The sequence below is a fragment of the Saimiri boliviensis genome, chromosome 11 (assembly GCF_048565385.1).
Source record: "Saimiri boliviensis isolate mSaiBol1 chromosome 11, mSaiBol1.pri, whole genome shotgun sequence".
NCBI lineage: Eukaryota > Metazoa > Chordata > Mammalia > Primates > Cebidae > Saimiri > Saimiri boliviensis.
The window spans coordinates 18675574-18700502 of NC_133459.1; positions in this window are offsets into that span (position 1 = coordinate 18675574).

Below are 24929 nucleotides of genomic sequence, written 5' to 3' on the forward strand. Positions count from 1 at the left end.
TGCCTACAAAATCCCTTCCTTCGAGTATTTCTGGAGGTCCCAGAGCGAGGAAGGAGTTATCCTACACATACCCTCAAACAAGTCCATGCTAGCTGAACAGCACCACACCCTTGTGGCTGCCTGCACAGGGCTGGGTCTAGTTTTCATGGGTGATCAAACGGTTGTCTAGGACAGGGTGCTATAGGTTAGTGTTCTCCAGGATGAAGCCTTAGGTTGTCAAAGTAGCCTCTCTTCCCATTCTGTCCTCTCCACGTGGGAGCCATACTGGGGTCCATGCAGGTTGGGAAAAATTTGTTCATGCAACAACCATTTACTGAGCATCTACTATGTACCAGGGACTGGGATAAGGTGATCAGAAAGGATCTCTCTGAGGACGTGACATTTATGCTAAAGCCTAAAAGTCATTCATGCAAAAAATAAAGGGCATAACACTCTGGTCAGAGGGCACAGAGTAGGGGGAGGTCCTGAAGGGTGGGCTTGAGGCACTGAGAAGAGGTTGAGTGGCCGGAACACAGGTTAGGGATAGGGAAGTAGAAAGCAAAGACTACAGGGGAGTCTGGGCCCTGTCATTCAAGACCGTGGTGAGGAGTCAGGGTTTTATTTTGAGTGTGATGTCATCCCCCAAGTATTTTAAGTAGAGCAGGGATGTGATTTAATTTATGGCTGCCAAGCAACGCATGCACTGTGGCGTGAGGCACGAAGGGCAGCTGAGAGCAAGGAGGAACCACCTCGTGGGCCAGGAAAGGGGCTGGGGCTTGGTCCTGCAGGGAGGCAGAGCAGATAATGAGAGGTGCATGGGCTTGAGAGATTTTCTGGAGGGAGAATCAACCATGCTTGCTTGTGGGCTAACCATGGATAACTTGGTTATGTTTTATTATAAGACTAGCATGTGCTCATCATATCAATGCCTTTCTCAATAGAGCCAAGACCCGGCCCATGTGTCTGTGCTCAGGACAAGGCGCTCCACAGATTACTCCCTCTCTGGCCCTGGGCCTTGGCACCCAAAGCTTCCTCTCCACAGTCTTCCTTCCCCAGACAGAGGTTGTGACTACCTCTGCAGGCTGTACTGGCTTCAGTTCAGCCAGGAGCACCACACCCCCGACAATTGAACACGCGCAAATTGGTACGTGCTACAGACTTCAGGAAACCAGGCACTGCAGACGTTTTTAGGCTCTGCTTAGAAGAAACCAAGGCCCAGAGAGGTCAAGAGGCTTACTCTACATTTTGCAGCTACCATGTAGTGAGTTTTAAAACCACAAATGTAGTTTTATTGCCATTGGATCATATATAGTAATTCCAAGAAGCATTAGCTAAGAGATATTATTGGAGAATCTGTCTCAATAAATAGCTAGGAATTCACGTATGCCATAAACTCATCAAGTCTCTATTATCTATTACGGGCATGAGTTATCTATTATCTGCCAAATATCTGGCACCCAGCCAGCCTCTGGAGTTACAAAGACAAATCAGATAAGGCCTCCTACCCTTTCGAAGCTCCAAGTTTGGTGGACGAGTGGGCACAGCAGGGGTGGGCAGAGGAGGAGTAAGGATGCCTCCGAACCAAAGGGCTGCGATGCGGCTGGACAGGTATTATGACGAAGACAGGCTTGATAGGCAATCGGAAAGCAAGACAAATTGTGCGTGAGCCCATCAAAGGTTTCTGATATAAAGCCTGGAATCGGTTCTTCTAATGGCTTGAAAAGAGTTGTGCTCAAGCTCGGTATAGACGGTTTCCTCACAAGTGTACTTAGCCTGCTCGTTCGGACCACCCACCACAGCAGCTTCTGTGAGGCTAAGGAAAATGTCAGCCACTCTGCATACAAATGGTCCCTGATTGCAAATTGGTCATGTGACTGTTCTAGGTAGTTGAGGCTGTGTGTGTTTCTGGGTGGCCTCATCCGGTGTAAGTTCCTTGGAAGAAGGGATCGTGTCTGTGGCTTCCCTTCAGTCTTCAATAATGACTCAAATGCCTACCGTGTGCTGGATTGTAGGTGCTGGGCAGAGAGCAATGACAAGACAGGCGTGGGCCCGGCTATCATGGAAGCTGCATTTGGTGCCCACAGAGGAGCCTGTTGCTGAGTATTGATGACCGTGTATAGCGTTATGACTCCGGAATTTCATCTCCAGCTCAGCGTCATCCGAACTCCAAACCACTACATTCAATGACGGTCTGTACCTGGATACAAGATTTGGCATAAACTCATTATATTCTAAACAAATTTCTAGATTCCCACCTATGCCACCACCCAACTGGTCCTCCCCCTGCCGTGTCTATTTCTACAAATGGCACTACCACCCATGTAATCACACAAACCCATCACTGGGGATGCACGCTTGATTCTTCCTTTTGCCATTCGCCCACACCCAATCCGTCCACTGCTCTCTGTCCCCTACCCCCCTCCACCATCTTTTATCTCTATGACCACAGTAGCTTCTCCATGGACCCTCTCCCGGCTTCCCCTACTCTAACCCATTCTCTACCCGGTGGCCAGGATGAGCTCATAAAATGCAACAAAACACATTTGCCGTCTTTACGTATCCCCCAGTGACTGTCAATGACTCTCGGAGTAGTATTCCAGCTCTCACGGTGACCCACTGGTCTCTCCGACCTCTTGCTTGCCCCTCTCCTTGGCGTGGGCTGCTCTCACTTTGCTCCAGCCTGTTCCGTCTCTTTTCTCCTCCCTGGGTCTACGGAGCCCCTTCCTACCCTTTGCAATTGCTGCTCCTACTGTCTCTGAAGGCTCCTCCCCTGCCCCGCCCTTTGAACAGCTGGGAGCTGGGTTCTTCCTCATCCCACGTTTCTCAGCTCCGGTGTCCCCTCGTCGGAGAAGCGCCCCCTGACTTCCCAGTACAACGTAGTCATCCCAGTCCCCCACCCTAGTGATTCTGTAGCATGTGGCTCAGGTCATTCCCTTTGCAGCACTTACCTTCCCCCTCCCCCCCCACTTTAAGATGGAGTCTTGCTCTGTCGCCAGTCTGGAGTGCAGTGGCGTGATCTCGGCTCATTGCAACCTCTACCTCCTGGGTTCAAGTGATTCTCTTAGTAGCTGAGACTACAGGTGTACGCCACCACCCTCAGTTAATTTTTTTATATTTTTAGTAGAGACAGAGTTTCAGCGTGTTAGCCAGGATGGTCTCGATTTCCTCACCTCATGATCTGCCCGCCTCGGCTTCCCAAAGTGCTGGGATCACAGGCATGAGCCACTGCGCCTGGCATCTTGGCAGAACTTACTAAGACTTGGGTCTCGTTGCTGTGGAGTGTAGTCGCCAGATGGTGAAGACAATGTCTCTCTGGTTGACCATCATGGTCCAGTGTCTACACAGAGAAGATGCTCAAATAATGGTTGAATTAAAACAAGACAGACCACACCCAAACACTTCCTGGGCTGTTTTGAGGATGAATCAGCATGTGTAAAAACATAGCCACAGGTACCTGGTAGGTCCTCGGTATACTCACACAATGTCCCAGGCTGGCCTGAAGATTTCAGGCACTAGAAATGCACTATCCTTTTCTCTTGAAGAAAAAAAAAAAAAAAAAAAAAAAAAAAACAAAACCGTGAGAGACCAGAGGGGCAGGAAACATACGGGAGTGCTTCTGATCGCACTTGAAAGAATCTATTCACCTTTGTTTTCCTCCTTTTTTTTTAAATTTGTTTTTGCCATGTGTCTATTTTTAAGAGCTGAAAGAGCGTGGTACAAGATTGATAGCTTCAGAGATTCAGCCCTTCTTTGTCCCCCTGCTGACGGGTGCTGCTAGCCCTCCCTTGCCTTGATCAGCCACCTGTTCTGAAATGCCTGCATCTGCCCCAGACCCTGGCTCTGCCTGCCATCAGTGAGCTGCCGGGGCCCCTGGCCAGACTGGACTGTGTTCCTGCCCCCAGGACAGCTTTGAAGCCAGGAGCTGTGGCTGCCTGTTTGTTTGTACCAAGGCACTGTGAGTGGCAACAAATCATGAATAAGAAACAGGCACCTGATGACAGAGCAGTCATCTCCCGCCAGCACCGTCCCCTGCCAGCAGCCATCTGGACACTCCAGGCAGCCCGCCTCCGGGAGACACAACAGGGTGCAGGGTGCAGGGTGCTGAAGCCAGAGGCAGAAGCCACTTCTGCTCAGGCAGCAGGGATCAAGCCCCTCTGTGTGCCAGGACCTATGCCTGTGTTCCAGCTCTGGCTCTGCCACTAAGCCAGGAGACAGGTAAGTTCCTTAACTTTTCTGATCTTCAGTTTTCTCACCTGCCTGCTAAGTGGGTATAACGATAACTCCAAAAGAGTGCCTTTTATTCTTGATAAAGCTCTTTTCCATCAATGATTTCATTTCATTTCACCCACTCAGTTGTTCAACAAATATTTTCTGAGTGCCTACCTGGTGCAGGCACCAAGTAGCCAAAGGAGCGAAGGCGTTGGCCTTCACTGAGCTTGCATTGCAGCAGAGGAGAAAGACATTCATCAGGTTGTTCCATAACAAAAATGCTAAATTGCAGTTGTGATAAGTGCTACACAATCTGTAGAGGACTGGTACTCAGGGCATGAGAACCAAGATTGGGGGATTTGACCTTGAAGGTCCCCTGGAGAAGTGATGCTTGAGCTGACACCTGAGGAACTAAGGGCTTTCATTGAAGGGAGGAGGGAAGAACGTTCTGGGTAAAGGGAACAGCTTAGGCAAAACCCAGATAGTGCAGTGCTGATGAGAGCCTGAAAGAGATCCAGTGTTTCTGGAGGGTGCAGAGTGGATGGAATGAAAGGGGAGCCATCTGCAGGGACCAGAGGTGAAAAGGAATTGTGTCTTCATCCAAGAACAATGGGAAGACATTGACCACTTTAATCAGGGTGTCATAAGATTGAATTTGATGCTTTGTAAGGCTCACTCTGGCTGTTGCATAGAGAACATTTGGGGGGTGCCTGAGGGGAAGCAGGGGGCAAGAGGCTGTTGCAGTTGTCCTGGAGGGAAATGAGGGCAGTTTGGTAGAGGTAATGGCAGCAGAGCTGGAGAAAGCATCCTGATGGCCAAGGCTGCCATTCATCAAGGGGGAGACAGGAACTCCCATCCCCATCCTAAAGGCAAGAGAATCAAGCCTCAGAAAGGACAAATGGTCCCCACAAAGAGCCAGTGATAGAACAAGGACTCATGTTTGACCCCCGGGGGTTCCAGGGATGGGTGTCATTATTTAGGTGAGTGCAGGGTAGCTCTGAGTGAAGACTGGTCTCCCAGGCCAGGGAGGACCTCTTTCCTAAGGCTCTTGCCACCAAAGGTGATGAGGGCAGGCTCCAGCCTGACTCCTCCCTTCTCAGCAAATGCTGAGCCTTCACCAAAGCCCAGAGGAGCTGGCAGAGGCCAGGAGGAGACCAAGCTGGAGGGCCAGCTACAGACAGGTCCTGGAAGATGCGTGGTGCAAGCTTTGGTAGCACAGAGACCTGGGCACAAATCCTGCCTCTGCCACCTTCTGGCTACATGCCCTGTGAGCTTGCCTGTGACTTCCTGGCATCCAAACCAAGCTAAATAGCATTACACCAAGCTTTTGTAACCTAGGCTGGGTATGCTGAGATTGTTGGCATACCCTTTACAGATTGTCAGGAGATAGACTTAACATCAGAGATAGAAGGGAGTGTATCCTCCCTGTACTGGGGCATTAAGGGATAGGCCCTGGGTGTGGTCAGTGAGGAGGATTATTTTCTCAGTGCATTGTTTTAACATAAAACCACAAGGTGATAATAAAATAAAAACTGACTTTCTGTCAATTGAATTGTTTTTAAATTCCCTACCGAAAATTCACCTCTTATTGCCTGGACTCAGAGCAGATGGCTCCCACCATCCTGCCCCCTGGCATGCCACAATTTCTCTCTCACCTTCTTCCCAGCTATGTCAGGTGCCAAGGCTTCCCCAGCCCCTGCCACTGCCATCTTCTCTGGGGAGGAGGAGTAGCTTGCCATGACTCTTTGGGGGTACTGAGAGAATAGGGTCATATGTTCTTTCACTGATTCAACAAATAATTACGAAGCCCCACTATGTGTCGAGATCAGTAGTAGATGTCATGAATACAGGTGTACGTGAGATGTGATGCTGCCTCTGAGGTCTCATTCACTTCTTCATCTAATATATTAGTTGAGTACCTACTGTGGGGGGGTGGCCTCTGCTGGGCATGGGACAGTGTGGCCCCTAGGTCAGGTAATCTAACACGATGGTTCTCCTTCCTGGAGGAGATGCTTCAGCTCTTCTTTCCGGGACAAGTAGAAGAGAGTCAGATGGGGAAGGGGCAGGGTGTCTTCTAGATGGAGGGATTGACATGTGTAAAATCTCAGAAGTATGAGACAACTCCAGGTCCAGGGAACCACAAGTAGCTCCATGTGACTGGAGTGAAGAGCCATAAGAAACTGGGTAGGAGCACAGCCAGTCATTAAGACAGATCATAACGGGTCTTGAATGTTATGCTAACAAGTGGAACTTTTTATGGAAGGCCATGAGAGAGTCAGTGAAGGACTTCAGGGCAGGTTGAGAAAGGGGATTAACAGATGGGGTCGAATGTCATCAGATATTACAAAGATCTGGCTACAGCATGGGGAAGAGACTGGAATCTGTGAGACTAGAGACAGGGAGACCAGGTAGGAAGCTGTCAGGAGGCTGGAACTGATGCTGGGGGAGTGAAGAGAAGGACCTACCCAAAAGATATCAGGAAGGTGAAATCTACAAGAAGTGATTGATATGGCTTGGCTGTGTCCCCACCCAAATCTATCTTGAATTCCCACATGTTGTGGGAGGGATGCAGTGGGAGGTCATTGAATCATGGGGGCAGGTCTTTCCCGTGCTGTTTTCATGGATAGTGAGTAAGTCTCATGAGATCTGATGGTTATGATAAGGGGGAGCTTTTCTGCACAAGCTCTTTTTGCTTGCTGCCATCCACATAAGATGTGATTTGCTCTTCCTTGCCTTCCACCATGATGGTGAAGCTTTCCCAGCCACGTGGAATGGTTAGTCCAATTACACCTTTTTCTTTTATAAATTTCCCAGTCTTGGGTATGTCTTTACATAAGCAGCATGAAAACAGACTAATACAGTGGAATGTCAGTTAGCTATAGCCAGAAAATGCTGCATACCAAACCACTCCAAACTCAGTGACTTAAAACAGCAATCGTTTATGGTTACAGATCTCTAGATTAGCTAAGAATGGGTTGATCTTGGCTAGGCTCTGCTGGGTGGCTCTGCTGAGCTGTGCTGGACTTGCTTAAGCATCTGCAGTTGGCTGATTTCAGCTGGGCTTGATTGGGGTGGTTTGGTCCTGTTCTGTGTATCTCTTATCCTCCTCCTGGGACCAGTGGGCCAATCTGGGCATGTTTTTCTTATTGGCATCAGGGCAGAGTCCCAAGAGAACAAGCCCAATCAGGCAAGCCCATTTTCAGTCTTTAATTATGTAATTCCCACCAATATTACATTGGCTAAGTTATGAGGCTGAACCCAAGGTGAAGGGTTGGGAGCGACATTCCACCTTTTTAGAGGAAGCACTGCCAGATCACATAGCAAAGGGCATGGAGACAGGGAGAGGTGAAGACCTAGGAGAATTCATGCAATTTCCTGGATCGGGTAAGAGATTGGAACTGGAGAGTAGAGAGAAAGGGAGTTCATGAGGGTTTGTTGGTTTGTTTGTTTGTTTGTTTGTTTGTTTGTTTGTTTGCCAAGAATGTAATATCAGCCCAACTGCTTCCAAAATTTGAGTCTGGTCCTCTTCATAGCCCATAGCCATGCTTGGCTGAGTCCAACCCCTTCAGGGATTAAGCCTGAGGCAGGGTCCTCTCAGATGCAGTGCCTATGCAGCCTGGCGACGCTGCTCAGGATGTTCTGAGGAAAGAGCCACCCCTGGGCCCCACCTAGGGGACAGCCCTATTGAGACTTTCCCTGGTCTCTCTGACAGCCCTGCTCTGGCCCCCCAGGCTGCATCGCTGAAGGACGAGCTTTTCTTTCTTATCCAGACTGTGTTGATTACACACTCCAGAGATTTGTTTTCCTCCATGTGGGCAGAAACAGCCGCACAATTGCTTCCAATCTTGTAAACAGAGGGCTGGGTGGGAAAAGAGGTGTATGTTTGCGGGCGGGAGGAATCTACTGCTTCTGTCCTCCATATTCCTTCTCCCCCTCTGCACCCACCTCTCTTCTCTTGCTGCCATTCCAGACCAGCTACCTTGCATTCTGCAACTGCAGAACGATCAGGAAGGAGATTTAACCTCTCCAGAGGGCAACGCTGGAGGAAGGAGGCAGAAATGGCCTGTACCCTGGCTTGCCTGACCAGGAGACTTGGGGGAAGTCATCTCCCCTTTCTGGATCTCAGTTTCACCCCTATAACACAGTAATATCCACCTAGGAAACACTGCATGTTTATTAATATTACATGTTATTTTCACAAACATTTGTATGGTGCTTACTAAGCCCTTTGCAAATGTTAACTCACTTAATGATCATAACAGTGCTTCAAGCCACCGTTATTTTGCAGAGGGGAGACTGAGGCACAGAGAGGTTAAGTAATTTTCCCAAGGGCACATGGCTGGAAAATGATAGGGCCAGGGTTGGAACTCAAGCTAGTTGGTACGAGAGTCTGTATTACGCTGCTACTTGCTTTCCTGGCCTTTCCAAATTTCTAGAAGTTCAGCAGCCTGGCCTTTTGGAATCATGCCTGTCCTGTGTCCTTTATTTCCTCTGAATGGGGATTGTGGATTGAATTGTGTCCCCCTAGAAGATATGTTCAAGTCTTTTTTTTTTTTTTTAACTTTAAATTCTGGGGTACATGTGCAGAACATGCAGGTTTGTTACATAGGTATCCATGTGCCACGGTGGTTTGCTGCACCTGCATGCATTAGCTATTTGTCCTGATGCTCTCCCCCGCCCTTGCTCCCAGCCCCACCACAGGCCCCAGAGTGTGATGTTTCTCTCCCTGTGTCCATGTGTTCTCATTGTTCAACTCCCACTTATGAGTGAGAACATACGACGTTTGGTTTTCTGTTCCTGTGTTAGTTTGCTGAGGATGACGGCTTCCAGTTTCACCCATATCCCTGCAAAGGACATGATCTCATTCCTTTTTATGGCTGCATAGTATTTCATGGTGTAAGATACGTTCAAGTCTTAACCGAGGTACCTGTGAATGTGACCTTACTTGAAAGTAGGGTCTTTACAGATGCGATCAAGCTGAGATGCAGTCCTACGGGGTGAGGGTGGGCCCTAATCCTGTGTCTTCATAACAGAAAGGAAAGGAGATTTAGAGACAGACACAGAGACACACCCAGGGAAGATGGCCATGTGAAAATGTAGGCAGAAATTGGTGGGATGTAGCTATAAGCCACAGGATGACAAGGATTGCCAGCAACTGCCAGAAACTATGAGGAAGCCAGAAACAGTTCCTCCGAGAAGCTTTCTGAGGGGACACAGTCCCACTGGCACCTTGACTTCAGACTTCTAGCCCCCAGAAATATGAGAGAATAAATGCCTGTTGCTTTGATCCACCCAGTTTGCAGTCATTTGTTCTGGGAGCCCCAGGAACTGATACAACGGGGTAAGAAAATCTTGAACCCTTCAAGAAGAGGCAGCTCACAGCTTTCTCCACCCACGCCATTCACATCTAGGTCCTCTGTCTCCTGCTGCCTCTCGTGTCCTCTTGTATCCACTCAACCAAGCTGACATTGCTCTTCCAGAGATTTTGGTCCTAAAATGTAAACTCCAGGCTTGGGACGGTTGACTCAAAAGGATGACCGGTGGATACAGACTTCTGGTCCCATATTCACCGGGAGACAGGGATCTTGAACTTCATGGGGGACTGAGAATTAGACTTTGGGAGCCTGGGGGTTGTGGGGGTAGTGGGGGTTAGACTTTTCAGTGGCTATGTCCCCAAGCCCTGGTCCCCTCTCTCCAAGGAACCAGAACTCTCTGAGCTGAAAAGTGGCTCACAGCCACTCTAAGAGGCATGAGGTCATGTGGCGTTGTTGCAATGGTACTAGACTTGAGAGTCGTGGAGAAGTGAGTTTGAATCCCAGCTCTGCCATTGCGTGGCTGTAACTACAAGCCAGTCACTTCACTGCTCAGGCTCAGACCCCCACCAGCTATGGAGCAGGGCTGATGATACCTGCTGCACTGGGTGATTATGAGGGTTAAATAGAATAAGGCACACAGAAAGGCTTCAAGCAACTGTCGAGTGGGACAAAATCTGGTTGGGAAGCTGTGTGCCAGGTTCCTGGAAATCTGTGTCTTGCTCATCATCCCTTTCCCCAACCACAGGCTCCAAGGCCGGGCTCAAGGCGAGCGAGTGTAAGTTTCGAACTGAAGGTAAATTCTGTCTCATTCTTCATTAGTCCTTGGATAACCAAGACACCTTTCCATTGCCCAGCCTGGAATTTTCTCCTCAGCCTATGACAGCACTTTTGCTTCTCTCTGGGGGCTGATCCAACACCCCAGCAAGCGTTCAGAGGTAATCCAGGCAACACAGCCAAGCCTGAGAAGTTCCTTTGCCCGTGTCTAGTTTGCCTTCTTCTCACCTGCGCTAATCCCTCTGCCCAGGAGTCCCCCTCAATTCCCGCTCTAGAATGTTCTCTAAGGCTCTTTTGCTGGAGCTGCCCTTTCAGCTCTCTGACCCCGGGACTTCAGGTAGCCTGTTTTGTGAAGTTCTGGGGGGACTTGAAACTATTCTGGAACCCTAAGGTGTGACTCCATAAAGGGGAATCACTGACTCATGGACTTCTGGCTAAGATCACATGTCATCTGTCACCCCAGCAGGGGGTTCTGCGCCCCACATGATACCTGTGCTCTCTTTTCCCATTGCATCCACCCACTACCCCATCCCGTCCTCAGGCTCCACTCTTCTTAGGCAGAGAGTCCAGAAAAGGGGCTGACCATCTGACCCAGATGAAGCCTCGTGTGGAGAAGGAAGTAGAGTGCAGAGGTGGCATCAGACAGACCTGGGTTCTAGCTTTGGCTCTTCCATGTCCTGTGTGGCCTTAGGAAAGTCACATCACCTCTCTGAGCTCATTTTTGAAATGAACATAGCATAGCATCCACCTCCCGGTATTTGGTACGGAACAAGGGAGATGCACTTCTTCCAGGCCACGTGTGTGGTGCCCAGCACGCGGTGACAGCTGTAAAAGGTAAGACGCAGTAGAGTTTCCAGTTTTGGGATCACTGTGAGTCTGAATCCCTGCTCTGTGATTTCCTGGCTGTGTACCTTCAGCAAGTCACTCTGCCTCTCCGAATCACAGTTTCTCCATAAACCTGGAAGAAAGACCCTCTTCTCGGAGCTTTTTATAAGGCTTAAATGAGATGTGTGATCATTTGCTCCATCCTGTACCTCTGAAGAATCTTTCAACAGTGAACTCTTTAACAATTGGCTCTGAATTTAGCTTTTGCAGCCCTAACCCAGCCGGCCACTTGGCTCCCGTGACCATGACAAGTCCCTGGCTCTCTGGGTTACCCAACTTTGTATCTCCAGAGGCCAGACCTCCACTCTGATGCCTCCAGGAGCTGCACCTAGAATCCTAGCAATTTCCCGTCTGGCTTTGGCATGGCCAGGGGCAGCAAGGGATGGCTTGGGACTCTAAGGCTGAACAGGCATGGCCATAGGCCCCGGCAGAGGACCTGGGCGTGACCACAGTCACCAATGCCGTCTGTTCGCTGCACTGTGGCCTCATGAGGGAGAATGGATTGGCAGCTTGTAACACTTGCTCAAAAAGAAACGTGCTGGGGGGCAGGGAGGTGGAGAGGGGTCAGCTCTTGGGGAGAAGGTACCCCTGGCCCAGGCAGGCTCTGCACAGTGCTGAGGTACCCTGGAGGCAGCCCTCTCCCCAAGGAGGAGCTGCCCCAAGGACTGTTATGACTGGCCAGGCCCCTTTCTTCAGCCCCAGCAGGAATTAGCTGAGGCTGCTAAGTGGCCTCCAGCCTTCTCCAGTGCTCCGGAGAAGGGGGGAGGGAAGGGCGAGGGGTGGGGGAGCAGCACCAGCGGTGTGCGCATGGGGTGATTGTCATGGTTACGCGCTGACAGAACAAATGGCTCTGCTTCCTGCAGGCCACCTAAACAGCTATCGCAATGTGGGCATTGATCAATCGGGCTGCCAGGGCAGCAGGCGCTGGGCTTGGGCACTGGAGCCCAGCCCCAGGCGCCACCTCCAGCAGTGCTGGGTGCAGAAGCAGCCACCGAGGCAGTGGAGAGAGGGAGAAAGGGAGAGAGGGAGTGCCCAGACACATGTTGCTTCTGGGGTAAGGTAAGGGCTGGCCCCGCTGGAGTGAGGAGGAGTGGCCGGGCAGGGGGATGCCCTGGGCAAGCATGAGTGTGTGTATGTGGTGAGTTTGTGTGTTTGTGGGCATGTGTGTCAGGGTGTGCACACTGTCTGCAGGCACCACAGGAGGGGCCCAGGATGCTTCAGCATAAGAAGTAAGGAAACCACATGTTGCTGCAGGTCCAGAGCTCCCTCGCGCTCTCTCTCGCTCTCTCTCTCTCTCTCTCTCTCTCTCTCTCCCCTCTGTTGCCCTCCCTCCCCACTCCTCCTGCTCTCCCGCTCCCTCTTCTCTCTCCTTTGCTCTCCGTGTCCGTTTCTTGTTTCTCTTTTTTCTATGTCTCTCCGCATCTCCTCCTCTCTGTGTCTCTGTCTCTCTCTTCTCTGTCTCTGCCTCCCTCCTCCCTCTCTCAACCTTCCATCCCTGCCACCTGTTTCCACCACCTCCTGGTCAGTCCCCCATCATCCCTCGTCTGTCCTCCAGGGCTCTGGGGCAGTCAGGAGCTCTGCAGGGTGCCCACCCCCGGCGACTGGGCTCATGCCTGCTGCCCTCCAGATGCCCGGTGGCTTGTGACCATCCCCAGAGCTGCTGGCCAAGCACACACCCTTTTCTGAGCCCTGCGTCCCTGCGCTCCTGCAAGGTAAGGGGGTTCCAGAAGGAGAAAAGGTCCTCAGGCAGAGGGAGGCGGCTAGGGGAGAGGAGCAGCGGGCGCAGTGTGGCGTCTGCTAACACATCAAGCCTCCACTGGAAGTTCCACCGTAACATCTGCAGCAGCCCCAACAGTTCCACCCCATGCGCCCACCGCACTGCATCGCGCAGCAGCAGGAGCCCGGGGGCAGGGGCCAGACCTGTTCCCTCCTCCCTTCTGAAGAGCAACAGGCACCACGCCATCCTGCCTCTACCACGGCTCCCGTTCCTTCTTTTGCTTTTGCCTTTTCTTTTTCCCTCTTTCTATCTTTTCTCTTTCCCTCTCTTTCTTTCTCTCTCTGTCTCTTTTTCTTTCCTCCTTCCCTCCTGTCCTTCCTTTCCTCCTTCCTTCTTTTTTTTTAGACTTAGGAAGTAAGAGTGCTCTTCTCCTTCTCTGCTGAGGCGCAGCCCATTCCCTGGCTTCACCTGTCTAAACCCAGCCAGGAGAAAAGGAGGTCATGGGGACTGGACAAGGCTCAGAAGGGTCTAGATGAACTCCAGTCCTCCTGCCGCTGGGAAGAGGCCATGAGGGCACAAGGCTCTGTGGTCAGCTGGGTTGGCTGGTGGGGGCTGAGCACATGTACGTGTGTGCGTGTGATGCATGCAGGCATATGCTCTTGAGAGGCATACGAGGGCATGTGTGTGTAAGGGGATTCCCTGGACAGTAGTGACGTGTGTTGAGTGAACTACATGAGTTGGTACGCGGGTCTGCGGTGTGTGTATATAAATGCATTTATATGTCTGTGGGTGCGTGTGGGGGAACACCCTGTGTTTGCTGCTGTGCGAAGATTTCAGAGTGCAGGCACATGCATTTGTCCGTGTGCCCATGTTGTGTACATGCAGAGGATTGTGAGTTGAATTTGACCCAGAGGTTGCTGGGCAGGATCCCCAGGGCCTGGTGTGTGGCTGCGGGGCCCCCGTCACCAGGCTTGGCTGGCATCCGTCTCCAGGGATAGTGCTTTGGTTGTTTCCAGTCTAGCCCTGTCCAGGTGATGGAGCAGGGCTGGTGGTCACTGTGCCCGGGTGGGTGGCCTGCAGACGCCACTGCCTTGCTGGCCTGAGGTAGGCCAAGGCTCCTGGCCTGGAAATGGCTCAGGCTCTGAGCAGCCTCCCCAGCCCTGGCTTCGGGAATTAGGAAATTCGGGGATCCGTGATCTCACAGAAAATGAGGTGAAGACCAGCTCCAGGTCTGGGCCAGACACAGCTCTCAGAAGGTGCTCTAGCCATTGGCCATTGAGTGTTAGTAAAGTTGTCCTGACTGGGGGAGCAAGTAGAAGACAGGGAGCCCCACCCAGGGTGATGGCACTGGTGTTCTGTTCCAAAGGGCAAGGACACTCACTCAGCCATCCCCACTGCCCCGCTCACCTGGAGGCTCCTGGGCCCCGAGAGAAGAAGCCCCTTTATGCTTCCCCGTCTCACTCATTGCGGCTTTGCTCCAGGCTCTGCTCTGAGCCAGCACCTTCACTGACTGGCTGGCTTCTTGTTACCAGACAATTGATGCAAATGCTTGTTATGGCTGTGAGAGGCCAGCTCCACAGGGACAGGGGACAGCCCAAGGAAGGGAGGGCAGTGGAAGAGGTACCGAGGGGCTCAGGGGCAGCAATCCTCCAAGCTGCTGGCCTGGGCTCCTTTTTGGGTGCCAGTTGTCCCCTCTGCAGAATATCTGGGTTTCTCTTGGTACCCCAGACGGTTCTCTCTACAACACGACATTGAGTAACCAATGACCAGGCTGTGCAGACACAGGTTTCTCGTGGTCTCACAGGCCTCTTCACTCCAGTCAGCCTGGAAAGGGCTTGAGTTAGGCCAAGAAGAAGGTCACTTAAACAGGAAGCTGACAGACACCCCTGGGGGGACTGGGAATAGCCCAGTGGGGTCACTGGACTGAGTGTGACTCCAGGTCTCCAGGGGTGCACAAGTCTTCTCATCCCATGAAACCCTCTGGGTTCCTGGATTCCTTAGGGAGAGGGGATGGGGATCAGGGGTGTTCTATGTGGGGCTAGGCAGGCTTCCTGAAGGAGGTCACACTAGTGGAAATTTGGAGGAAGCAATGGATGGATATAGCTACATGGATGGATAGAGAGGAGCAGGAAAGTGTTTCCCACATGACCGGGGGTGTGAGTGCAGGCAGGGCTGGGGAGGGGCAGGAGGTCTTGGTTGATCAGTGTCAGTTTGAATGAACAGATAAAAGAGGGTGCAAATAGGGAAAGGAATGAAAACCATTGGATCACTGGGTGCCCACTTCATGCCAGGCTCTGGGCTAGGTGTTGGATCTCTGTCCTCAAGAAGCTGGCAGTCTCAAGTGGGGAGACCAATGGTCATCAATTACCCAGGCTTATGCAAAGTAGCACTCATGGAAGAGCTCTAGGATTTGAGGCACAGAGGCAAGGGCTGGGTCAGAGGCACATCTTGGTTGAGTCAACTGCTTATGCACTAAAGCAGAGGAGGGCAAGCTTGAACCTGGAAGAATTTTTGTCTCTAGTGTCTGGTCACTTGCCTGCCTATCGTCCCGGCCCCAAGGACGAGCGTGCAAAAATAGCAGAGAAGGAACAGTTAGACACGGGGGTGGGGGAAAGAGGGACAAAGAATAATACCTAGTTTCTTCCCTGCCTTGTGTCATTCCCTTACCTGATGCCTCACCCATAGGGTTTTATTAACCTCTGCTTTACAGATGATAAAACTGAGTCTTGGAGAGCTCAAAGAGCACATGGCGGCACCACCCTCTAGAAGAGAACTTAAGACCTAAGACCGCTCCATGGATAGAGATTGTTACAGCAGGATTTAGCTGAGCGAAACTGGATCCTAGGGGCCTAGAGGAGGAAGCAATCACTCCTAGATAAGGGGGTGGGGAAAGGCTTCCCGGAGGAGGTGGGTTTTAAAGGACCCAGCGGGATGAGTAGGTTTCAAAATACAAAGACGGGGTCGCGAGGCTCTGGGTTGAGGGAAGAACATAAACAAAGGTGTGAAGTTGAGGCTCACAGAGGTCTGGGGAAGAGCAGATATCCTAGTCTGGAACACAGAGTCAGCGTGGAAGACAAATACGGGAGCAGGTTGCAAAGGAAGATTGTGGGGAGGAGCTAAATTTGACGCGAATAAGTCAGGCTTAGTCAGGACAGTAGAGTCCCAGAGCAGGGAAGCCCCGTGGTCAGATCAAAGTCTCAGGAAGACAAATCAACAAGCCTGAGAAACTGAAATCTCACCTCTTGAATCTTCACTGTGGCCTGGAGGAATCCTAGTCCCCAGTCTGAAAACCCTTTTCTACATCATGCATTGTGAATCTTCCTAGGGCAAGGGTCCCAGGGTGTCTCAGCACAAAGCTCTTCTCCCTATTCCTGCGACCACACTGAGGAGCAAACTGCTGGGCGCAGGACTCTCTGCAAGAGGTTCCTTCCATGGGTGCCATTGTGGACCCAGAAGACAGGACCCAGGGCCAGGGCAAGCAGCTGGAGTGATGGTTCCAACACTGCCTAGAATGGGGCCATTGAGGGAGTGGCTGGAGGGCAGGGGATGGGTTTACCTGGTTCACCATGGTATCTCCCCTTCCTTGTTCAGGCCCCATGGAGGGGCCTGCTTAATTATTATCTGAGACCCCACAGATGTGAGGCTGTAGGTTTCTTAAAAGGTCACCTTAACAGAAAAACATTAATGGACTGACCACTTACAATAGTCCCTGAATGAATGTCTGTTCTTGCTCAGAACCAGTGTTGATCCCTGCCCTTCACACAATACCTATGTTCATCAGTTTCTCCGTGGTTGTCAGGTGGGGCACACAGCTGACCATACAAAGCCGAAGGATTGCACAGTGAAACTGACATCACGTGAAAGTTGGCGGAGTCAATGAGGCCAATCAGAGAGGATGTTGGAAGACTCCTAATCCTACCCAAGGCCATAGATAAATAAGAACCTGGCGGTGAGGCCAGAGAATGACAGAAAAGTATATTGACAACAATGAGTTCATGATAAGAAACTTTAATCATTATGCTGTGACAGTGAAATATGATATTTAAAAAAATGTTGTATCATGCTAGTATATAATTTTGTTCAGGAAAATCATGCCCCCATAAACTAATCAATATTTGATTTGTCCTTTGAGCACTGAAAGTTTTGGCACATGGTTGCAACTATAATCTTATTTTGGTCCAGTATAAAATTTTATTTTCATATTTTTAGTTTCATTTTTCAAGATGAAATCCCAACCAAAATCTTTTCTTCATTCACCCTTTCCTATGAAATGTTAGTCCCTGTTTTGAGTGGATCTACTGAGAGTGGGCTTTTTCTGGTCAAATTCTTGTGTGAACATGGGGAGCTCTCATGATCGGTGTATAATGCTTGTAGTTGACAGATGAATGACTATGGAGTCCTTTCCAGAACCTGCACTATTGCCTTTCAGGTCTCTTGCTTCCGCCTGGCCTGCCTCATCTCAGGTCATTCATTAGTTTATTCAGCATTGAATGAGTGCCTCCTGATTGTCAGATTCTCTTCTAAGCCACTGGGAATACAATTGTTGACAAAATATACAAAGATCTCTGGCTTCCTAGGGCTTATAGTCTAGTGGACCCACTGGCCAATCTCACCTTCCTCCACCTCTTACTCCCTTCCGATACCATGGATTCTGTTCCTGGGACCATCCGCTTTGCTCAGAGACTCAAACATTCATGGCTGTACTAACCAAGTTAGATTAGTCTACACTGCAGTAAAAAATCAGCAACGTTTTAATTCCTGCTCCTGCTGCATGTCCAAAGTGGGTCATGCCTTTCATGGAGGCTCCTTGAGGGCACAGTCCTTCATGATCACTGTGGTAGAGAACATAACATAGGCAAGCACACAGTGGCTTTGAAAGCTCCCACCCAGACGTGACATATGTCACTTCTGCACATTTCATTGGCCGAAGCCAGAGGCACATCGAGGCCTTCAAGGAAGCCAGCACCTGCAGCCTCCCACGCACCCAGAGGAGGAGAACCCAGAAGACCTGTCCAACAGCAGGAAGATCACATGCAGCCTTATTCAAGAGCAGCACCACAGCCTTTATCAGAATACTTATAAGAAATAGGGGAGAAAGGACAGGTCATCTTGGGTTGAGTTCCATCTACGGTCTTATTCCGTTTCTCTGACCACTTAACATTCAGGGCTGACCAGCAGATATGATTGCCTGGTGGCCAGCAGGATTGGCTTCTGCCACTCTCCCCAGCACAGCAAAGCAGCAGGTCCCCTATTCACAGAGGAAGCTCTTCCCTGGGAGCTCCAATTCTCTCGTGTTATTTCCCCTCTGAGCCTTTGTCTCCTGTTCCTTAAAATGGGATCATCCGTATTTTGCTCCCATTCATAGAGCTCTATTTAATTCATGGATGTGAAAGTACTTTAACTAGAAATTGCTTTCTATGAGACATGGAGGCTCATTATTATCATTCTTATGACTCAGTAGAGAATTTTGTAGTGGGGGACAGAGTCTTGCTCTGTCACACAGGCTGGAGCACAGTGGTGTGATCGTATCTCACTGTAACATGGAAGTTCTGGGCTCAGGCAATTCTCCCACCTCAGCCTCCCAAGAAGCTTGGATTACAGGTGTGCCTCCACACCTAGCTAATGTTTGTGTATGTATATAGAGATGGTCCCCCTATGTTGCTCAGCCTGGTCTTGAACTCCTGGCCTCAAGCAATCCTTCCATGTCAGCTTCCCAAAGTGCTGGGATTGCAGGCATGAGCCACCTTGCCCAGCCTCAGTGGTGGATTTGAAAGGGTAAGCTAGCCAGGGGCTAGAACCTCCATTCCTTACAATTTCATCATTTTTAATCCTTTCCTTTGAATTCTTGAAGACTTTTCTAAGATACCCCATTTCTAAAAGATTCCTTAGAAGCCTACCAGGAAGTCTGGCCTTGATTAGCTTTACCCCCACATCCCACCTTCCTCCACACGGGGCAAAGCCACCCACTCACCTTTACGGTCAGCCAGACATTTGTGCCTGGTGCTTTACACACAGTCCTTTCTCATCATCCTGATGCCGTAAAGCGAGCTCTACTTCTGTGCCCTTTTATAGATCAGAAAACTGAGGTCAGGGAGGTGAAGTAGCTGGCCTGTGTCACCCAGTGCTACACCTCAGAGCCCGGCTTAGAGCCTGATTCCTAGAGCCCGAGGAGCTCCTGGTGCCCAGGTTGGCTGACCAGGGGACTCTGCAGCTGGCCTCCTCTCTCTGCTTCCTTGTCCCTGGCTGGTTAATCTCTGTTGCTGACAACCCCATGTTTTACCCGGGACTCTCAAAGAGTGGATGCGGGCTACTGTTACCGTGGATTTTGCGGTGGCATAGTGGTAACTGCAGAGGCACTGGAATGAAACTGCTGGGGTTCAGTTCCCAGAGCCATCCCTTCCTAGCTTTATGACCTTGGGCAGGTTTGCTAACTTCCCTTATGTTCACTCAGATCACCTGTAGAAAGAAAGAAAAATTGCACTTACAGGGACATGAGAGATCCATGTGATCATCCACATAACTTTCTCAGCACAGTGCCTGCGACCCAATGGCAGAGCTTGTGCAAAGTGTCGTGAATCTCTCAACCCTAAAACCCTGAGTCCTTAAACCTGGTTGGCAGTGGGGAACTCAGCGTCCTAAATGCAGCCTCTCCAACTGTCTCCCGCTTCCTTCTTAACCTTCAGCTGGCTCTGCACCAGCTGACATCAAGAAGAGGAGCACTGGCCGGGCGCGGTGGCTCAAGCCTGTAATCCCAGCACTTTGGGAGGCCGAGGCGGGTGGATCACGAGGTCGAGAGATCGAGACCGTCCTGGTCAACATGGTGAAACCCCGTCTCTACTAAAATTACAAAAAATTAGCTGGGCATGGTGGTGCGTGCCTGTAATCCCAGCTACTCAGGAGGCTGAGGCAGGTGAATTGCCTGAACCCGGGAGGCGGAGGTTGCGGTGAGCCAAGATTGTGCCATTGCACTCCAGCCTGGGTAACAAGAGCGACACTCTGTCTCAAAAAAAAAAAAAAAAAAAAAAAAGAAGACGAGCACTACCAACTTCGCCCGAGGCTTTCCTGCAGTCCCATGTCCCGTGAGATCCATTCTGAGACCTCTTTGTGTGTCCCCCGTGTTCGAGTTTTGTTTTTTTTGTTTTTGTTTTTTGAGGCAGAGTCTCACTCTGTTGCCCAGCCTGGAATGCAGTGGTGCGATCTTGGCTCACTGTAAGTTCCGCCTCCCAGGTTCAAGCGATTCTTATGCCTCAGCCTCCCAAGTAGCTGGGACTACAGGTGCCTGATGCCACACCCAGCTAATTTTTGTATTTTTAGTAGAGACAGGGTTTCACCATGCCGACCAGGCCGATCTCAAACTCCTGACCTTAAGTGATCCTCACACCTCAGCCTCCCAAAGTGCTGGAATTACAGGTATGGGCCACCTCGCCTGGCCTCCAGTGGCATCTTGTTGAAATGCCTTCGAAGTGGGAGTTGTCTCTAGCATGCTGACTTGGAAGGAGAGAGAGCCAAGGTATTGATCTACCATCCCCCCTCAAAGTGTGGCGAAGATGCTGTCTCCTTTCCCCACTCCTACCCCTCCCTCCCCACTCTTAGAAAGCACTGCAGAGGGCAGGAGCCAGGGAGAGGTGGACCCTGGGGGTTTGCCACAGTCAGCGTGGTGGGGTCACAGGCCCTGCACAAGAGCAACTGGCTGGCAGATGCACTGACTTGGCCCGGATCTGGCTGGAAAGGAGCATGCAGCGGGGGCACGCTGCTAACCTAGGCTCTGACGCCAGATGCTTAGATTCAAATCCTGGCCCACCACCCACTCGTTGTGTGACCCTGAGATTTTCTTCACCTCTCTAGGTCTTGGTTTCCTCTGCTGGAAAGTGAGGATGATCTGCCTCATAGGGTCTTTATGGGGATTCAGCGTGAAGATACCCCTGGCACTCAGGAAACAGTGCCACCTCTGAGAAGAGACTAAGCAGTCAGACACGCAGACCCTTTAAACTGGGCAGGGTGCATGAGGAATGGGTATGCGCCTTCAGTCCCCTTGTGGGTTGTCGCTCAGAGCAGCTGGGAACATGCCATTGGACCCTGGGCTGTCAATTTGGAGAGGTGGGTGGGATGAATTCTCCAGGTTCACCTCCTCTTGTTAGATAAAGGTGCCAGGACCCAAAGCCCAGTGGGACTCTGTGGGAAGGACCTTCTCCAGGCCATTCATGTGTTCATTCAGCAAATAAGTATTGAGGAGTGATGAAGCTTTGTGGTTAGGAGGTCGGTCTCTGAAGGTGGAGCCCAAATCTCACCACCAGCTCCACCGCTTACGAGTGTATTACCTTGACCAAGAAATGTAACCACACTGGGCCTCAGTTTCCTCTTCTGCAAAATGGGGATAATAGCCATGCCTACTGGGTAGGATTGTCCCGAGGATTACCAGAACTAATTCATGAAAAGCACTTAGAGCACCACCTGGCACCTACTCATTGCTCAATATGGGTTAGCTGGTGTTTTTTGAAAACAGTTTTAGGCGCTGTTCCATGTGCTAAGAACCATAGGAGGAAGTATAGCTTTGGCACCTACCCCAGAGTCTTAAGAGCCCACCAATCTTTATACCCAACCAGCTCTAAGAGGTGTGGCCAGGCAGTATGTGTGACAGCAGGGTCTCAGTCTGGGTCACACACGCAGTTGGTGGCAGCTGGTCCTCAGACCAGGAGGGCTCTGACTCCCCGTCCAGTGCCCTCTGCCACCCCACAAAGCCTCTCTGTGGAGTGGGGGGGCACTGTGTGTAGGGAAGCAGTCACACAGACTGGCCCAAACTACCCTGGGACCTCAGACTGAAGCGAAGGCAATGAATGTATTCTTTAGCCAATACCTAGGCAGGGGGCCCTGGGATGGCTGGGTGGCAGGTCTGAGGGCTGTCGGTGGCCACAGCCACCACGGGGAAATGCCAAAAGCTCAGGGGCCCAGATGCAGTCCTAGTGAGCGGGAGAGTGAGGCCAGGAGGAAAACCCAAAGAGAAAAGGGAATTAAAGCAACAGCCAACATCTACCGGGACCAGAAACTGGGGCGAGGGTTTTATAGGGCAGTATCTCTCTTGCAGGCCCCACAATAACCCTAAGAAAGAAAGGACATTTTTATCTGCCTGCTAGACAGAGGGTGAAACTAAATTTCAAAGAAGCACCCGAGGAGAGAGCCCTGGAGAAGGAAGAGGAAAGGCAGTTCCAGGGGCGGAAATCCACTTCCTAGCCTGTCATTTTACCACAGTGCCAGGATTACTCTTCAACTCCCTAGGAGCCCCACGGCAACACAGTCGCTCTAGAGGGGCAATGGTTGGATTCCAAAACAGCCCTCCCTCTGCGCCCGCCAGCAGCCGGTGAGCCCCTCAGCACGCAGGGAGTGGTGTGCTGGAGACAGGGACAAGTCTCAAAGCCATGTAGAGAATGTACTTAGTGCTTTTCAGGGAGTCACAGGGATGCTGGCAGCTAGGCTGGGTGAGCTTACCTTGCAAACATGCCCCTGGAAAGGTGGGCGTAAGCTGAATTTGCGTAAATAAGCCCAATTTTCCCTGTGATGTGGGGGTGCATCTCTGAGTGACCCTCAGTGGGCAGAGGCTCCAATGCAGGAATCTTCCTGGACCCCCAGTGAACAGGTGTGGCACCATTTCCATCTTTGTAAGCTGAGCCACCCCCTCTTTGATCTGATCCAACAAGAATCTTTTCAGATGCTTAGCCCAGATAGATGGCCCTCATTTATCTTTTCGGATGTAGATGTGCCTATTTCTCCCTTCTTCAGCAGGCCCAGACACAGTCTCCAGCTGGAAGCCCCAGACACCGTGGGTGGCTTGGACCCAGCCCCTTCTGGACTGACTGTCCAGAACGTCCCCACTGGCTGGACTCCAGGTCTCTCAGGCAGTATGAGGACAGCAAGCACTGAGAAGCCTGGGCATTCCGTGCCTCGGCTATTCCCCCAACCCCCAACCCCCAACCCCCTCACAAAAGACACTACAGCTGTCTCCAGGATAGAATCTCATGGGTTCTGGGCTGAAATAAATTTCTCCCATTGTTAGATTCCTTAGATGAGCCCATAGCCAAGGCCTATATTCACCACGTAACACATTTCACTCTATTTATTTGGCCACTCATTCATTCATTCATTCATTCAACCAGTAGAGCACATGCCATCCATTGATTGTTGAGCACCAGCTACCGGCCAGACACTGGGGAGAGACAGAATATCCTGCCTCAAGTTCTGGGGGCTAAATGCTTCTGGTTGGGGTGGGTGGGGGACAGGACACAAGGCCTGAGGGCAGGGGCCCTGCACATCTTGGCCACTGTGGTAACCCAGCCTAGCACAGTGTCTGGCACAGAGCAGGTCCTTCACATAGGTCTGTTAAATGGACACACGGCATGTGGATGATAACATGAGTGGGGCTGGCTGTGCTGGTGGCAGGGGGCTGTCCTATGCAATGCAGGACCCCGAGAAGGCTCCATGGAGGTGGTGACATTGAAGCTGACCTTGAAGGATGGGTAAGGAGGGAGGCGTGGAGACAGCATTTCTGGCAAAGCCCACAGCCCCAGAACAGATAAGAGCAGCAGAAGGCAGCCCTGTTTGGAGGCATAGCAAGAGGTCTTGACTGGCTGGAGCACAGGGTAAATGGGGTGAGGGTGGGCCTCACAATCATGGGTTTGTTACCCACCTTGGCTGGATATACGCCTGCGTGGGGAGGTTAAGAGGAAGGAGACCAGAATACAAGAAGCCCAGAATTCTAGAAGGTTAGAACAATCAGACCAGATCCAGGGAACCCACCGAGTTGGCTCCACTTTGATAAGGGTGTTGGTGCTATCTGTGGTTGGGTGCCTTGGGGCACAGACTCCTAAAGGGGCTATGAGAGCATGGACTTCCTAGAGGGGCTGGAGATGAGAAAAAGAATGAGGGCCCCTAGCCCCAGGTAAGAGGGCAGGTGACAAGCCCAGAATTGCTTGGTGGGCTCACAGTCTTCATCTAGCCCAGGCCTGGCTGTGCCTACACAGCTGGGGGACCCCAACTCTGTGGAGCAGGATCTGGGAGGGATCGGGCCAACGTGAGGGTGAGATGCTTCCAGAATGGCTCTGCAGGTGGAAGGGACATGTTGTTTCTGGGACAACAATGTGCTGGGCATGCAAGGGGCAAGGGTAGATTACAGCAGCAAGACCGGAGTCAGGTTAGGGGTTGCTAGGGCAGATGCCAGGCAGAGGCCCACGGAACCTTCCCAGCTCAGACCTGGAGGAAGCTAAGGCACAGGGAGGTTAAGAAACTTGCTCAAGACCATGCAAAATGTGAGTGGCAGAGCCCAGCAGAGTGACTGGCCAATTACTCCAGAAGTGGCCATCCCAGGGACTCTAACCTCAGGCAGTTCCCCAGAGACTGGGACCTAGGCGCCCCTAACTACTGCCCCCCAGGCAAGTTCCTGCCTTCGCAGTCTCTTTCTGAAAAGCAAATATCCCCCTGCAAGGGGGTCACGAGGGCCTTCTCCTTGACCCTAGGAGCCCTGACACAGCCCCTCCCACCTCCACTTCCCTTGCGATGGCTGAAGCCAGCAGGGCCCCAGCACTCTCTTTCTCCCTGCCCCTGCCCTGCCCATCCTTCCCGGCTGTGCTCAGCATGAACTGGGAAGCATCCTGAGCACGGGAAAGAACAGGCTTTGGAGTCCAGCTTGGTTTCCATTCTGGGTTCTGGACCCCCCTCTGAACCTGGAAACTGGGGGGAGGTGTGAGTATTAGCGATGCATGTAAAGCTCTAGAACCTGGTAGCAGCCCCCATTCAAAGCCCCTCCTCCAAACTGAGCATAGTGCAGGGAGCTGGGACAAGGCAAAGGAGGAGGGGCAGTCACTGCTCTTCTGGAACTCACAGCCCCGTGGGCAGATGCAGCCAAAGCAGATGAGTGGTTATAGCGCCGCCGGATGTGGGGTGTGATAGACAAGGGCCCAAAGGCTACGAAAGCCCCAAGGAGAGCATGTCTGATGGACTGGAGTGTCAGAGAAGGGGAAGGCTTCTTGGAGGAGGTGGATCTAAGCCTTGAATGATGAACA